Source organism: Calonectris borealis, chromosome 3 (assembly GCF_964195595.1).
Source record: "Calonectris borealis chromosome 3, bCalBor7.hap1.2, whole genome shotgun sequence".
Classification (NCBI taxonomy): domain Eukaryota; kingdom Metazoa; phylum Chordata; class Aves; order Procellariiformes; family Procellariidae; genus Calonectris; species Calonectris borealis.
Genome location: NC_134314.1, coordinates 120,361,050 through 120,377,932, shown reverse-complemented (window position 1 = coordinate 120,377,932; position 16,883 = coordinate 120,361,050). Strand labels below are relative to the sequence as shown.

The 16,883-nt window shown below is 47.2% G+C and overlaps 1 long non-coding RNA gene across 1 annotated transcript; it reads right to left on the bottom strand.

Annotated features, from left to right (window-relative positions):
- Window positions 1–320: 320 nt before the first annotated feature.
- LOC142081471 (uncharacterized) lies at window positions 321–1,966 on the bottom strand. Its single transcript, XR_012673341.1, has 3 exons — window positions 1,734–1,966; window positions 854–997; window positions 321–735 (listed from the first exon to the last, which is right to left on the bottom strand). It is a non-coding gene; the product is annotated as an uncharacterized LOC142081471 (long non-coding RNA).
- Window positions 1,967–16,883: the final 14,917 nt, after the last annotated feature.

The following is a 16,883-nucleotide window of genomic DNA, read 5'->3' as shown; positions in this document are numbered from 1 at the left end:
CAGGAGAAATCCATTAGTTTTAGACGACAATAGGGCAATAACGCTCACCGACTTCACAGCTGTTGTGGAGACCAGTAGCATTTTCAGTGCATGAAAGGACATAAACCACGTTTTAACCGCAAAGTACTATTAGTAAAAATACTCAGACATCAGAAAGCATTTGCACTTGCATTACTCTCACCTCTTTCAGCTCAAACGTTAAGATTCCAACTTCCTGAGTATGTCAGATTCATACAGGAGTCATACGTAGGTATATATGTGAATACATATGTATAAAAATATACATATTACAAAAGAAACGAAAATCCTAGCCAACTAGTCAAAGCTTTTTTGCATTTAAAGACAACGGCTTGATTTCCTCCTCAGTTTGCACTAGCACAAATGCAGTTACTAATCACCCACTCATTGAGTGAGACCTGATTGCGTATTGAGTGCATCTCATTGCCTGTCCCGGGATACCCATGTCACGCAAATGCAGGTGCGTGTGTGCGCGCCTGGGGGCAGGAAGGCAACCAGCTGGGAGCAGAACTAAACAATGGTTTCATCTCCTTCCTCTTTTTCCTCTTTCACAGCGTTGGCACCGCCACACAGCCTCACAGCCTCTGTGCTCTGTCCCGTATCAGGCTTGGGAAGACAGAGAAGAGCAGTTTGGGGTGCAGCAGGAACACAAGAAGGGTAACCACCCATCGCTGGGTCACTTCAGCTCATGCAGCTGTTGTCACGCACAAAGAGGCTCTGCAAGGAGGATATACACTGTACGCGTTGGCTGATGTACACCTCAGATAGGTAAAACTAAAGGGCACTAAGGTAAGCATTAACGTGCCCATCGCCCGCAGTAAGATGCCTTGCAAACCTTTGGCAGTGGGAAATCTCCAGGCTGGTGGGGTAGCAGATCTGGAGGGTGGCCCTACTGACTCGCTTGACCTGCAGCCTGTGGTGCAAGAGTTCTGGTCGCTACCGAAATGATGGACCAGCATCTTTTTTCAACGTACTTGGGCTGGGAAAAAAGCAAATTCTGATGTTAGTGTTCATTTTTTCATAAGTGAGTCAAAATTCATCCCCTGTATGGTTTGACTACGCAGTCCACTCTCACCCAGTACACAGCACTTCAGCTTATCCCACCTATTTTATTAACAGAATTAGTATAAAGATTTACACAATCTTTAGAAGACTTTCTGCCATAAACTTAATTTGCCTTCTGTGTCACTCATGGGAAATCAAGGGCTGAGATAATCAATGAAGTTCACAGGAGTTCCTGAATCAAAAAAAGTCTTGAGAGAACAGTTTCTGTGTCAGGATGCACTTAGGTGTTAATTCAGGCAAATACATTATTTTCTTCAACAGTGCTAACCCAGAGGCTCAGCGATAATAACCTTCATGTTAGATTGCTTTGACCCATCACCACTGCTCAGGATTTGGAGAACGATAGATTCCAGTCCTGGCTTTTTGCCACATCAAATAAAATGAAAAAGCAATTTATAAAGCCTCTTGGAGGAAAATGACAGCACTCAAAGGAAAGGTGCTCAAGATACAATTTAATTTAGGTGTGATGAGCTTCACACATCTCTCTTGGGTAAATCAGTCAATGAAGTTTCCATCTCATCCATTAAATGGGTTAGGCTTTTTTAAACTTTTTTTTTTAAAAACTTTTACAGAGCAGGCCAGGAGATAAGGTCAAAGTTATTAATAAAGATGGTTAAAAAAACGTAACACCTAAAAAAGTTGTGAGGTACCATCAGCCTGGGGCACATCCAGAGGGAATCTGTACCAGAGACCAACCGGGATTTCCAAAGAGCTGAGAGGTGCCGTTGATGCAAGGGAGCTGGAGGCGGGCTCCTTCACCACTCCCAGGATCTGCTCCCCTTTTGCTGACTCTCCACCGGACGCCACTTCACGCTTTCGTAGCCTTCATCAGCTTGGTGCAGCACTCTTTCACATAACCGCGGGATCTGGAAGCAAATGTGCACAACAGGCACGTGGGGAACAGGCCAGAGTTGCATAAGAAGGTACCTGAAGCCAAGGTGAAGCAGTGACTATATATCTCATATTCATATATGATGCAAAGATAGGGCTGTCAGCCGCAGGCTTTTATATAGTAAAGCACTTCTGGTCAGCACATAGACAGTGGCCAACTCTGTGAACAGGAGAAAAGGCACAAAATACACGGGGCAAAACAACAACAGACACCACTGGCCTCTCTTTTTTCAGGGTTAGACCAGTAGAATACAAATAAAATATATTTTGTTTGTATTGAGGTCCCCATCCACCATTCCTGCTTCCTCCTGCTGGCCCCTCCAACACGAATGCTGCCTTTCCTCAGCGTGACGTTCGGTAAATACCTGTATACTTACAGGGACCAGCATCTTAACAGGGGGGAGAAAAAAAGCATCCCAGCAAAGCCCACTTGTGATTATGGCTGCCAGAGGAGGCCCATGTAAAATGTTTGCTCAGCTAATAAATCTTTCCCTGCAACAAAATGCCTCGAGAGTGCAGAAGCGAAACAGCAATTTGACCCTGTCAGGATCCTCCGTGGCAGTAGGAGACAGTAAAACATGAGGTGCTACCTCGTTCTTCACCTCTCCCCGTCTCCTCCACCCACAGGGGACTCTGCAGCTTCCCTGTACCTTGGGATGTCGAGCCGAAGATAAGGTCTGCCTGGGCAGGATGAATAATTAACGGTAAGTGCTTAGTGCAAACATTTCCGTGCAGCTCTTGCATTGGGCATTAATCAGCTCCCTGATCTCTAATTGCCATGTTGGCTGGGGTTTTCCTTCTTCATATAAATGCAAGGCTGACGTGACCCAACCTGCTCAGTGCAGATGTCTTCTTGAGACAAGGCAAGCAAGGTTAGCTGCTGTCAGCTTACATCTGAAGGAGAGAAAGAATAAAGTTTTGGGGGAAAAAAAGAGGGATGTTATCCAAAGAGATTCAGGAAAAAGAGAGAAACTGGAGAAATAGCTAAAATGAGAAAGCACTTATTAAAGTGATGGAAAAGTGGTAACATCAGCAAGGTACCAGGAGTGCCTAGGAAAGCAGCCTCCCTCAGCTAAAAATGCCATTTTGAGAAAGACGCTTGGAGAATCAGAAAACCAGGAAGGGTACGTAAAGCCTCTGCTGCAGAAGAATACTTGGGAAATCTGAGCATATGCTACCCAGCGATAAACATTCCTCAGCATGGAGCGAATGAACCGAGGAGCTCGCTGCACCCAGACGCTGAATTAACCAAACTCTGAACAAGCCACTTAGGGTGGAAAACAGAGCGGAGCAGCCGAAACGCGGCAGTAACTGACAAAGCATCTTGCTACGAGAGAGGGGTCACTAAAAGCCAGGGGTCATTGCCGGGCCGGTGCCACAGGCTCTTCGCCGTGGGTTGGAAGGCAGCAGGACTGGCAGGTGAAAGGGGGAAGGTGCTTGGGTGGTTTCTGCCCAGGATGCTGCGCTGCCGGAGCCTTGAAGTAGAAAAGCTTGCACCTGGATTTGCAAGCGAGCAAGTGATAAAAGGCTTTCCAACACCCTGCGTGATCAGAGCCCGAAGGAGAGCGAGGTGAGCCTAGAGATCGCAGACTAACTTCACTTCGGGATGAGACAGGTCGATGGGCAAAGGTCTGAAAGCACCTTCCCACACCTCTGCCGGCACAAATAGTCTTTTCTGCTCATCTCACTCGGCCTCCAGCAACTTCCAGGTCTTCCAGTTGTATATTTAAGACAGCCTTTGCTCTGTCAGCCCCTGGCAAGGCCCGAAGGTCGAGCGGTTCCTCTGGCTGGTCCGTGCCACAGTGGGAAACCCAAACATAGTAAGGAAACAGGACTGGAAGACTCATAGCAAGCAAAAATTCATGTCCCCTCTTTGAATTTCAGGGCCATTATCTGACTGAATCAAATTGCAGTGCAGCTTGGTTACGTAATTAATTTCTTCACATGCACACAACATAAGAAAGAAAACGCTACTGATATCCTGTGTTTCAGGAGGCTCGAGGTATTTGCCTGTTCTCCACCCCGCTGGTTGGCGTTCAATGCTTCAGCCATGAGCTCGGCTACCCCCAGGCTCCGGGGAAGTGTTACGTTCTCACAAACATGATTTTCTCCTACTCATGTTCTTAGGAACAACCTAAAATTCTAAAAAAACGATTTCCCGAGTGTCCAGAGGGATAACAAACACCTGCCCAGAGGCTTGCAGCGTTCCTCAAAGACTCTGGTAATTTCCCAGGAGATAGCGACTAAACAAATTCAGCCTTTCATCTGCAGCCTCCAGTTAAATTGCCTTCAACGCGTAAACTTGGGAAAGCAGCCTGCAGTCTTATCTTCCTTGTTTTTCCACAGCAGGCTCAGCTACACAGCGGAGCAAAGCCCTCTTTCAGAAGTACCTGTCCTAAACCAAGAACTTGGCTTCAAAGTCTCCATATTTCTGCAAGGGCGGAGATTTTGACCATGTTGGGTTTGGAGTTGGGTCGACTTCTTGGAAGATTCGTCTTCAGCTTCCAGGCTTACCTGCACTTAACGCTGCAATCTCTCTAAGGTGTAACAAGGACAAGATTTGGGTCAAACCCTTAAGCTCCTAATTGAAAATCATTTAGGAGCCCATAATAAATTCCTGGAGAAGATCTCTAATTTTTAAAGAATTTTAAAGAAAAACCTCACAGGCTAATTAAGCCTCCCCTCCTGAGCTCTCTGACTTCTGATCTTTATCAGTCCCCACGCTGGATTCCTCGCTGTACGTGTTAATGGTCTTCTCACAAAAGTGTGGTTAATTCTCTTGACACTAATTCCAAAGCAGTATTTTTGAGTTAAACGTACATGCTACAATAATGAGATGATCTAAGAAATTTTTTTTAAAAAAGCAATCCAAAGAAAGCCTAGCTGATTCAAGAAGATAGGGGAAAATATAAATGTCTCATTGGTTTCCGATGCTGGCAGCGTGAATGCCGCTGTCGTGATTTACAGTCCTGCTGTACGGAGCAAGGACACAGTTACATCCCCGGAGGTGAGCAACGCCGACAGCACAGCCGTGAAAAATCCTGGCTCGTGTTCGCAGGGCAAAGAAGGCATTCAGAGCGTCTCAATAAACCTACGTCGCGTTTTCGACCAAATCATTAGGAACTATTATGTGGAACGCATTCGCCTTTCTCCGCATGCCTCCCAGCGCCAAGGCTAGCGCGATGAGATGGAGACCGACCGCGACGCTATGCTTCTAGCAGGACAGCAAAGCCTTTTACCACCCTCACCGTTAATAGCACTGATTCGGCATTCACACCGCCTGCACAGACAGATCCCTTCTCCTGTTCTTGCCTCAGAGTCATTTGCATGGGCTTTTCAAGCACCAGCATCGCTTATTTTTCATGCCCTCCTAATTTTGCTTTTAGGCGAAAGGCTTGGCTGCTCTGTCAATCACGCTTTCATTCACGTGGTCCCAGTGAGGAAAACCTGCTGCATTTTAATAGGTTCAGGTAAATCTTCCGAAGTCTGAGGATTTTATTAACTTCTGCGCTTCATCTGCTCACTGATCTCATCCTTTCATCTGGTCCCATTCATTCGCTGGGAGGAGAACTCCAGCCTTCAAAACTCTCCTGCTCCCATCTTTCCCACGGCTGTGCCGCTCTCTCCGCTGTTTTCTCTAATCTGATTCGGCTAGTGATATCGTTCACCTCGGACGTGTGGGCAAATCAAAAGTTTCACCCCAGCAGATAAAGGGAGGTTTGCACGGCTCCCGCCATCTCTGCCTCGTGCTTTTATCCAGGAGGTGGTTCAGCGAGGAGCAGAGAGGCGGTAATCGGAGCTCTCTCCCAAGTTGATTTTGCAGACTCAAATCTGCTTTAATTATGCTCGCACATGAATTAAATCTCACCCCTTCCCCCAAGCACATCCTGGGCTCTGTTTGCCAGGTGGGTGTGGGGAGCGAGCGCAGCCTATTACAGCCGTGACTCACATTTGGTTGCAAAGGGAACCGCCTCGTGCTCCTGCAAAACCTTGCACGCAACTCCCTTTTGCAAGCACAGCTATTAACGGGTTTGCACTTACATAGCGGAGCACACATACAGGCACACACGCGAACCGAGCCCTGCGAGCGTAACGCATTCACACATGCACGCGTGTTGTGCTTTGGTTTTTAAATGCATGTTCTCATAAATCAGTTGTTTTTTTCATATGCTCTGAGGTGGGTTGATTCTAATTATAATCCTAAAACCTGACAAACATACTTCATCCTTCTCAAACACATGCTCAGAGTATCGCTGCATAAATCCCCCCGCAGCTCCCCAGTGCGTATTTTCTCATCCCCTCCCCAGTGCCTTTATCTGGGACACTTGAGGGACAGGTGGAGGCAACAAGATTTGCTCAACAGACATAATATCCATAGGGAAGTAAGATATGAAGAGCAAATCAGAGACTTTATCAATACAGAGGTGCATCAGAGCATTAAACGGGAAGAACTAGAAAACCTTGAGGAGCTGGGAAACATTGAAGTGGAATGAAGGTCAATATTGCAGAGAGAAGGTCACGCATTTGGGGATTACCGAAACATTTACGCTGTTGGGGGTGCACGAGGCGAGTGTGTGTTGGGGGGTGGTAATGCAAAGCAAAAGAAGACAAGATTTTGGCAAGGGAGCTCTGCTGAACCACCATCACCTCATGGCTATGCAGGAGGGAAATTTCCTCTTAAATGGTAGTAAGAAAAAATATTGACAGTAGAGCCAGAGATGCCAACATCAGCGTACAAGCAATTGGTGCTACATTTACCATATAGCAGTGAGATTTCTGGGGTGTGTTGCTTATCTCTTCCTGCTGCTGTGAGCTTGTCTGCCCTATAAATTATCTCTCAGTGGAAAATTACGGGAAGGTTACAGGGCAGATCATTTTGAGTGCCATCACCTGGCACGTACTGGACAACCAGGTGATAAGCGCCAGTCAGCATGGGTTTATGAAAGGCAGGTCCTGCTGGGCTAACCTGATCTCCTTCTCTGATGAGATGACGCACTTAGTGGATGAGGTAAAGACTGTGGATGTTGTCTACCTAGGTTTTAGGAAAGCTTTTGACACATTTCCCACAGCATTCTCCTGGAGAAGCTGGCTGCTGATGGCTTGGACAGGCGTACTCTTCACTGGGTGAAAAATGGCCTGGATGGCCAGGTCCAAAAAGCTGTTGAATGGAGTTAAATCCAGTTGGCGGCCGGTCACGAGCGGTGTTCCTCAGGGCTCAGTTTTGGGGCCAGTTCTGTTCAATATCTTTATCAATGATCTGGACGAGGGGATCGAGTGCTCCCTCAGTAAGTTTGCAGATGACACCAAGCTGGGCGGGAGCGTTGATCTGCTGGAGGGTAGGAAGGCTCTGCAGAGGGACCTGGACAGGCTGGATCGATGGGCTGAGGCCAACTGTATGAGGTTCAACAAGGCCAAGTGCCGGGTCCTGCACTTGGGTCACAACAACCCCATGCAATGCTACAGGCTTGAGGAAGAGTGGCTGGAAAGCTGCCTGGAGGAAAAGGACCTGGGGGTGTTGGTCAAGAGCCAGCTGAACATGAGCCGGCAGTGTGGCCAAGAAGGCCAACGGCATCCTGGCCTGTATCAGAAATAGTGTGGCCAGCAGGAGCAGGGAGGTGATCGTGCCCCTGTACTCGGCCCTGGTGAGGCTGCACCTCGAATCCTGTGTTCAGTTTTGGGCCCCTCGCTACAAGAAGGACATGGAGGTGCTGGAGCGTGTCCAGAGGAGGGCAACGAAGCTGGTGAAGGGCCTGGAGCACAATTCTTATGAGGGGCGGCTGAGGGAACTGGGGTTGTTTAGTCTGGAGAAAACGAGGCTGAGGGGAGACCTCATCGCGCTCTACAACTACCTGAAGGGAGGTTGTAGTGAGGTGGGGGTTGGTCTCTTCTCCCAAGTAACAAGCGATAGGACAAGAGGAAATGGCCTCAAGTTGCGCCAGGGGAGGTTTAGATTGGACGTTAGGAAAAAATTCTTCACCGAAAGGGTTGTCAAGCCTTGGAACAGGCTGCCCAGGGAAGCGGTTGAATCACCATCCCTGGAGGTATTTAAAAGATGTGTAGATGTGGCATTTAAGGACATGGTTTAGTGGTTGGCTTGGCAGTGCTAGATTAACTGTTGGACTTGATGATCTTAAAGGTCTTTTCCCACTCGAGTCTATGATTTTATTATTTCTATGAAAATTATGCTTGTTATTTCTGAGCAAGTGGGGAAAGAAGAGCTACATGATGAGACGCTAAGAAAGTGTGGCCAGGGGATTAGCTGCAAGGTTGGGTTTGCTCACTTCCAAGCCCTCTTGGTGACCACCCCAACCTCCCCTAATAGGTGTTTATTCATACACAAATGCGAACACGGAAGACTCTCTTTAGAGTTTGCACAGAAGGAGATAGAAAAAAAAAAGGCGGCGGGGTGCAATTTGATTTAGTCCAGCCCAATCAAGACAAGAGGTGAGTTCTGGATACTTCCATCCAAAATGCTCTGAGGTAGAAGGAAGGCGCTGCCAATCCATACCAACACATCAGCTGAAGAAAGGCAGAGGCTTTCATCAACACCGACTGCTTTTGCAGTCACTGATCCTTTGAGCGTCCTTTGACGGCGGAGCCCCCCCTCACCTCCAGGCACAGAGAAAGTTCATGGCCAAGACAAGGACAACCCTGTGTCCCACATCACCATCTGCCATCTACTGCCAGCATTTCCCTAAATTTCTCTTGCAAATAACATTATATCTCTATATACGTTTACGTTGAAGCAGCTTGGCATTACTCAAGCAAAGATCATTTTTAAAAGTTAGAAGAAGAAAGGTGGGCACTCTGTTTTGCTCCTGAGGAGGGTATATTCTCCAAGACCTGAGAGCTAATTCATCTGGGGACGACGTGGAGCTGCTTTGCTTTGCTGCAGAAACACGTCTTCCTGGGGGATTTCCTTGCTAGGTTTTCTTGAAATATCACCTCTCGGCTGTCAGTTCTTTTCTGTACACATGCCCTTCTCCAGATTAACTTTCGGGCAGGTGAAGTCCCCAGCCAGATAATTTTGTGGTGAAATCACTGGATGTTGCAGGCTTCTATAGATCCCAGCAAGAGCAACGCGCGCGTACAGCCCATCACTCACGGAAAAGTGAGACGGAATTAAGAAAAATCACCATAGAAAAATGAGACTGAATTAGCCGAAATTCACAGTAACAATCTATCACAAGTATATCACAAGGGACAGAGTTTCACATCTGAAAGGGCTTTTCAATCCACATCTGAAGGGTAGTATATAAATGCTACAGGTTATTTAAGTCGGCCTTTCAAGTAGTATAAATTGGCGAGTCAGCCCCAATATTAATCATGAGATAAATGTTAAGTCAACCTAAGTTCTTTTTGTTGGGTTTTTGAGCCTGCAGGGTCACATTTGTGACCATTTTTCTTTAGTCATGTGGAGTAAAGAAAAAAAAAAAAAAGCTTTTTTGATGAAAGCTGATATTCGCACAGAACTGAAGAATTCCCGATGCTGGGATGTTTTGTAACGCCCAACGCCATGAGACACGCAGCAGGAACTCAAAACACCGAAACCGCTACAAGGCTGCGCCTCCACTCGCAGGCAGAGCCCTCTCGCCTTGGACTGCTTCTTCCAGAAGGACCTCACACCATCCCCTTTGAACGCTCACTAGTCAACCTTAGGTTTGTGTGGTATACCATGATAACCGATTTTTTTTTTCTCCTCAGAAAGCAGCTTTTCAACAAGAGCATAATAAATTATTTACCAGATGTAACAAAACAAATTCATTCTTAGAGACATACTCAAACATACAGAAAAGGAACTCTTTCAACGTAGCCACTGTTGGTATGAATCATCCTTCTCTCCAGCCATTTAATTACTCCAGGATTAGGAGCGCATAAGCGATGGTCTGCACTTTTATTAATGAAAACATCCATTATTATTCTTTTATGTGGAACAGTGGAGCACCTGGAGGCCTTCTGCAGCTGAGCCCTTTATGCCTGCACCCAGGCTTAGGAAAAATATGCCCCAAACACCTTTGGATCGTGACAGATTCAACTGCTAGTGATCCTAGTCTAATCATAAAGCAACTTTGAAATACTATACATTCAAAAAAAAAAAAAAAGTGAAGTCCTGCAGGAAACTGGCTTTGGGCATATTGGAGTGATAGGGGTGAACATGTCTTGCAGAGAAACAGCACTTTGAAGTTGCTCCCAACTTCACAAACGATTAAAAGAACAAATGAGTTAAGCCAAGTAAAATGCATGGGTGTGCCCACAGCACCCTTCATCTCTGGAGCACACCAGCTTCGTAAGACTATTTCAAACGGGAGGAAGCATCTCCATGCAAAGGAGCGCTATATCTCAGATCTGCACAGCACCTGACTGCTGACAGTGCTCAAAAAAGCCCCTGTCAGCTTGCAGCCAAAACGCTGCGCTGCCTGACAAACTCAATGCCAGATGGATGACGTGCATCAGATATGTAGCCCTAGGTTAGGAGATGCATCGTGTTCGGGTAGGAAAAAGGCACCTAAAGACTCATCTCAGCCTTGTGGGTGCTACGTGGGAAGTATCACGACATCTGCTACCTAAGCATTTGCCTAATGGAAGAAAGATTTAGCCCAAGGCCTTCTCCTGTCCCTCAACACCAAGACATGCTTTTCCAGGCGGTGCTGCAGAGCAGCACACAGGCACGCTCTCCGGTCCCTGATTTAACTGCTCTGTTAATTCTCATCTCCCTTGCAAGGCTGTCACCAATGCGGTAACTGCTGTTGCGTCCTTCTTCCGGGCGGTGCATCGCGCACCCAGCTCTGTGCCTGCATGATGGCAGTGCTGGGAAGGCTTTTGGGCTTTCTCCTTCCACCCCACGCAGGTAGGGCAAATCCATAGCTCGTTCCCCTCGGGGCAATCAGGGAAAGGATTTCCACTTGGGAAAACCTCCCTGAGTTACACAGCCCCTGATGGAGCAATCTATGCGGCACCCTGAATAGATAAAGGCAGACACTGCTCAGCCATAGGGACTTTGCTTTTTAAAATCAAGGGGATTGGAGTTAAAAAAAAAAAAAAAAAAAGAACTGAGGACAGAAGTGGTAAATAATGCCTGCTGAGCCCCTCTGCGCTGTGTGGATGACACCCAGGAGCTAAGAGATTCCCAAGTCACCTGCAGAAATGCCACCTGAGAGAAAAGCACAGACAGGAACCGAAAGCAATGATGTTTAGCCCAAGAGGAATTAGATGCAAGCAACAGGCACTCCAATCCCTTGAGAAAGGATACCAATGGCTAAATCCTCTGTTTTCAATTTGACATCCCAACTTCCACGTGAGAGCGTGTCCAGAAAAACACCACACTGAACTTAGAGCAACGGAGGAGCCGCAGAAGCCCACGACATCCATTTTTTAGCTCTGGACGTTACTGTGCGACTGTGAGCAGCAGCAGGGGAAGTATAAGGAGATGGCACAATGCTTGTTTGCAGAACTTTTATTGCTAATTGACATTTCTGCAGGGGTCCCCCGACAGCCGCAGGCAGCGCTGGTTGGCCGGGCCATGGGAAGCAGTCTAACGTCGGGTCCTGCGCGGTACCCAAATGGGGCCATATTTCTGATAGAGACTCCAGCAAAGCAGCAATGGGTATAAACATGCCTAAATGTGCTAAATCTAAGGAAAAGCACTTGCAGCCAATCTTTGTTCAAACAATACGATTGTCTTCCAAATTGCGTACTTCCATTAATTTCCACATTTGTTGTGAGATGAGCTAAATCCCTCAGGGACCATCAAAGCATCTCATTTAAGAAATATCAAGGTATACAAAGGAAAGCTTTCCTTTCAACCAGCAAGAACGGCTTCAGAACCTCATGAAGGTCTTTTTCTTGTTTTGTTATTCTCTGCGTTTAGCTCATCCGTCTAGGGAAGTAACAAGGTGTGAAGATAAACTTTGCGATCGCAGAGGAACGTTGCTAACGATTTCCCTTTCAACTGCTTGCTCAGCTTTACCTTTGCTAGGAAGGATTACCTGTTGCTGACAAAAGGTGTCATCTCCACTCAGATTAATTGCACTCACATTAATTACTGGCATGGACCAAGGCTGACTATGTGTAACATTATTTCAACACATTCAATCTAACAAGCTTTAAGTAGAGCTGGCTGTAATGGGACAGCACGTGGTTCTTCCAGTTAGATATAGAATTGCTGACCCCGTTATTCACAACCAAATAATCCTTTTAGTGTGACTCGAACCATGATGGTCTGGTTCTAAAGCCTTTTCTCTCTCATTACTTCTTCTCCCTTTATGTCTGCTTTTCCTCCCCTCCATCATGGTACATCATGGCATGTTGCCCTGAGCTTTATTAGGTGACTTGTGGCAGCCCATTTCCCAGCTAAGAGCCCTGCAGGAGCAACGCTCTGCTCTGCTGAAATTGCATCCCCTAAAATACGCTGCTTTCAAGGATTATATTTCCCCACAGCACACAGCGAGGGCCTCAGACTCGATAAAACATCGTAGCGCTGCTGACTTCAAGCGAGCCCCAGCAGCAGGCGCAGGTTGAGGATCTGAGCCAGCCTCGACAGTCCTGCTGAAGATTTTGCCGATGCAATGAGGACAACAAACCTGCCCAGCTACCAAAGCGTCCAAGCAAATTTGCGTACGCTGTGCTGGTTGCAGCCTTCAGCTGACACACATAAGCCTTAGGGAGGATGAGCCAGCGCCACGCCAAGAGGGAGGCGACCACAATTTGGTCTCCAAGATTTCCTAACGCTGGAGTTGGGGTTAGCGCTAGCTGCACCGTTGGTAAATTTTTACTTGGTTCAGCACCTGCTTAACTAGCTGTGAAAGAACATGACAAGTGGAGGTAAGAAATCTAAGAGAACCTGTACCTTGAACGTTTCACTCTATCCATAGCCAAACTTGATACCGCAGCGATGTGGCAAGAGTTCATTTGCCACCAGCCCGAGGGAGCACGTCGAGCCAAAGCCCTGCAGGAGATACTCCCCTTCCCAGCGAGGCTCAACCCAGAGATCAGAGGAGCAGAGACGAGGAATCTGCTTTCCTCACCTCCAGCTGCACACTGCTTGGAGAGGCACAGCATCGCTGAGCCCGGCCAAAGCTCTTTACAGGCTAAACCTGCAGTCCTGAGCCTAAGAGCAATGCTCACAGAGGGGTTTAAAAAGGACTTTTTCCACTAGAGCCGAGTTCGATGCTTGGTAGGACAAAACCGAGAGCTGAGTTCACGGCAGGGAGAATATCTTGCAAACAGGGAGCTTGTAAACTTCAATGATTTCTCATATAGCCACAGGGCAAGACATGGGGATTAGACCAAGCAGTTTGGCATTTTCTCTCCTCATCTTTTTCTATCTTAATGACTCATTAACTTGCAGTGCCAAAAGCACGGCTGGCCTTTGTCAGACCCCCTGCGGGGACTCTGTCTCTGGCCGCACCATCAGGAGCTGAGCACGACGGACCACGCGGCTGCTCTGCAGAGCCATAGATTCCAAACACAATCACGGGGCGCTCACACTCATGGTTCTGAGCAAAACCCACCCAGACACACCGCTCATCCTCTCCTGGGACCAGTCCTGGAGACTAGTTAACAAACCAAAGAACCAAGCCTGCTATCTTTAGGCAGGGCTTACTAAGGCAAAGCTCTCTTACAGGCGTTCCTCCGAACATACCGTATGTCCTGAAAGGTCTGGGGTGTCTCACAAGTACAGCATCCCAAGCCCCCAGGAGAAGACATCCATGGGGCTGAAGGAAGCCGGCAGGATCTGCTCTGCACCCTCCATGATCCCACACAAGCCTCTTCCCTTCAGCTGCCCCCAGGAGCCCAGAAAACCCAAAGCCCACAACACCCAACGCAGCACAACTCAGCTGCTTCGCCATGTCCACGTAGCCCCGCTACAAAGGGTTTTCCCAATATGCTGGTAAGCAGCAAGAAGGTTAAATTAGTTCAGTTCATACATATTTAAGTACCACGACCCGCATTATCAAGCTCAGGCTCAAAATATTTGTAATGGCACAATTAGCCTCAGGCACATTATCTCACCAGTATCAGCAACTGTATGTATTTATTTACAAATGACACAGAGGGGAATTAAATGTTGCCGTTGCTGTTGTCGGGGAAACAATCTACCTCTAAATTTTTAATTTTTTAATTTAAAATGTTGTATTCTAAGCAGGGATAGTCATTAAAATTGTATGAGGAAAAGGGGGAAAAAAACCTGGTGTATCTACCTATGGTGGAATTGATGTACACTGTAATTACAGCAGGTTACGGAGGGAAAAAATGTAGCTTTCGTGTGAGACCATGGTTATGAATGTTTCTGCACATTACTTATGATTACTCTTGCTTAAGAAGGAGAAAATAATTTATTCTGCATGTGTAAATCCTCGGCAAAAATTGCACGTTGGAATACATAATTTACCTTGTGTACTGCAATTTTTATGTAAATACTAGGATCATCACCATAAAAATGGTTGTTCAGTAAAGGCAGATTTATAATTATATAAATGGTAATTTGTGTAGTCGAATTTAATAACTAATATCCTAATTTAGTACTTTCACAGAATTGGTGATACTGGGAAAGCGCTCTCCTTGAGCAAATACCTTCTAAAGCCTCCGCGGTAGAGATGGACTATCAGATCGGTTAGGAAAATTGCTGCAGTATCTTGTCAAGACATTTCTGTAGAAGAAAAACCAGGCGACGGTGAGAGGACGACAGCATATTTTGAATAACATAAGGCAAGACTGCCAGCCTTCAGCCTTATGGACCTTAGAATTACTTGTAATCAGTGTTTCCCCAAGGAAGAAACAATGCACATACATCTTTTTTTGAGCCCACTCCTCCAAAAGCCTGAACGCCCGAAGATTTACCATCCTCTGCAAATCCAAACTCACTCCCCCATTCCCTACCCTCCCCTGCCCAGCTCCCTGTTACCTCCCATTCACATTTTGCTTTTTAAGCTGCTGGGTTATTTGTGTGGCCAGAAAACGATGCTGTGTTCCCAGTCCGTACCCAAGTGCTGGGGGGAACAAGCCAAATTGCCGTGCAGAGCCAGGAGCAGGGGTGGGCAGCGCTCGTCCCGGGGCTGCCTGCACCCTTGGGGTCCTCCTCGCCCAGCTCTCGCTCCCACCCCACGCACCGCGGGGAAGAAGCATTTGGTGATGGAGTCAGATGGAAAGCTCGTTTTTTTGCTCCCTGGCCTATTTGTGTTACCTGAGCTAGTAGCTGGCGAGGAGGGGCTCTCCGGGGTACCCCGCGCGTCTGCAGAAATCCTGGCTTTGATTTCTCAAACCTGCAAACCATCTGTCGACAGCTCCAGCGCTGGGAGCAGGGGCGGGGGGGTGCCTTGGAGCCCTCCTCTGCTCTCCTGTCCTGGCGTGGCCCTCTGGAGCGTCCACGTGCCCTTACCCAGAGCAGTACCCGCGCTCGTCCCGGTGATCCCATGTACACGCGGTCACACAGCTGGACTGGCTGTTGGGGGAAAACATGCCCGGAGCTGGGAGATTTGCGGGACGGCTCAGCCAAACCCAACAGCCCTCCCGCAGGCAGTCACTCTAGACCAGTCTGCCCAGTCTGCTCCAGCCCCCCGTGGTGCCGCGGGTACCACACGCATCATCCCACCGCAGCTGCACTGAGATTAGAAACCTGGAGGAATTTTTTGTAATTAACAGTTGTTTTTGCCCCAAGGCCTGTTAACATGGGATGAACCTCTCTAATTACTGCTGGTTTCCACTCCTAGGTCCTTTATTTGTTTTCCTTTACAGCTGTGAAGTTGTTTGGTTTTCTCCCAAGTCTATCCCCGAATAAAAGACCTAATAACACCAGTTCTTGGACATTTCTGTGGCAGGGTTAGTAAGTCACAGCGCTAGCTGTGATTCTGTAGATTAAAGCTGAGGACATTAAATAGTGGCTAATGGGTTAACCCCTTGGTGTCAATAGGTTCCCAGCTTCAGTGACTTCCATTTGATAGAGTTGGAAAACCCTTGACATTTTGCACCAAGGGGTTAATTTAAAAAGGGATGAGAGTTCAGTTTCAGTTACAAGCTTAGGTTTAATAATAAGGGAATGAAAAATTTAGGTTACCTGGAGACCAACCAGAGTGTAAAACTGTCCTTGAAGGTGCATTTCTATGTGAAGGTGAAAACAGGGGGGTTTGAACATCATAAAGCCGGAGGAACAGAGAGGAAATTACAAAAATAAATGGGTACTTCAGCTTGCCTTTTTTTTCCCCCCACATCCCTGGCATTATCTAAGGGGACAGTAAACAAATTACACCAAGGGAATGAAAAAGGATCAACACGACATGTGCATTTAATCTCCAAAACAACTGCAACGGTAACATGATTTACTTTAAAAAGGACTTGGGCAAAGTGAACATCATCGGAAACCCACAGAGAAACCACAGGGCAGCTCCTTCGCCGTGACTTCTGGGAAGTCGTAGGAAGTAATTGGCGAGTCCCGAGCTTCATCAGGCAGGTTAACCTGGGGAAGGGGTGTTAGACTTAGCTCTTGAGGTGCCCAAGTGGCACCAGCACCTTTCTTGGTCCCCTTCTGCCTTTACCCTCTTGCCACCACTAGTTTCCTGCGTTTTGAATGGGCACCTACCACAGGAAGAAAAGTTTCCACTTGAACAGTGAATATTGGCCAAAGTACAGGCAAATCACAGGCTCACAAAACAGATTAGTTGTTGTAAGTTCAGCGTATCTCCAAGGAGAGGGATACTGACCACAAAATTTTCAGCAGAGAGCTCTGGGAAGCCTCAATAACCACAGCCCAACCCCTCCTACCTGGATAATAAATCACTCAACCCAAGAAGGTCCTGTTCTCACCGATTTTCCAGGATATCATCTAGGCAGTCTCACTTACCAGCCTTGTGAAATTCTTGCTGGAAAGGTATTACAACAGGCTTCACTATAATAATAGTGTATATTATTATATG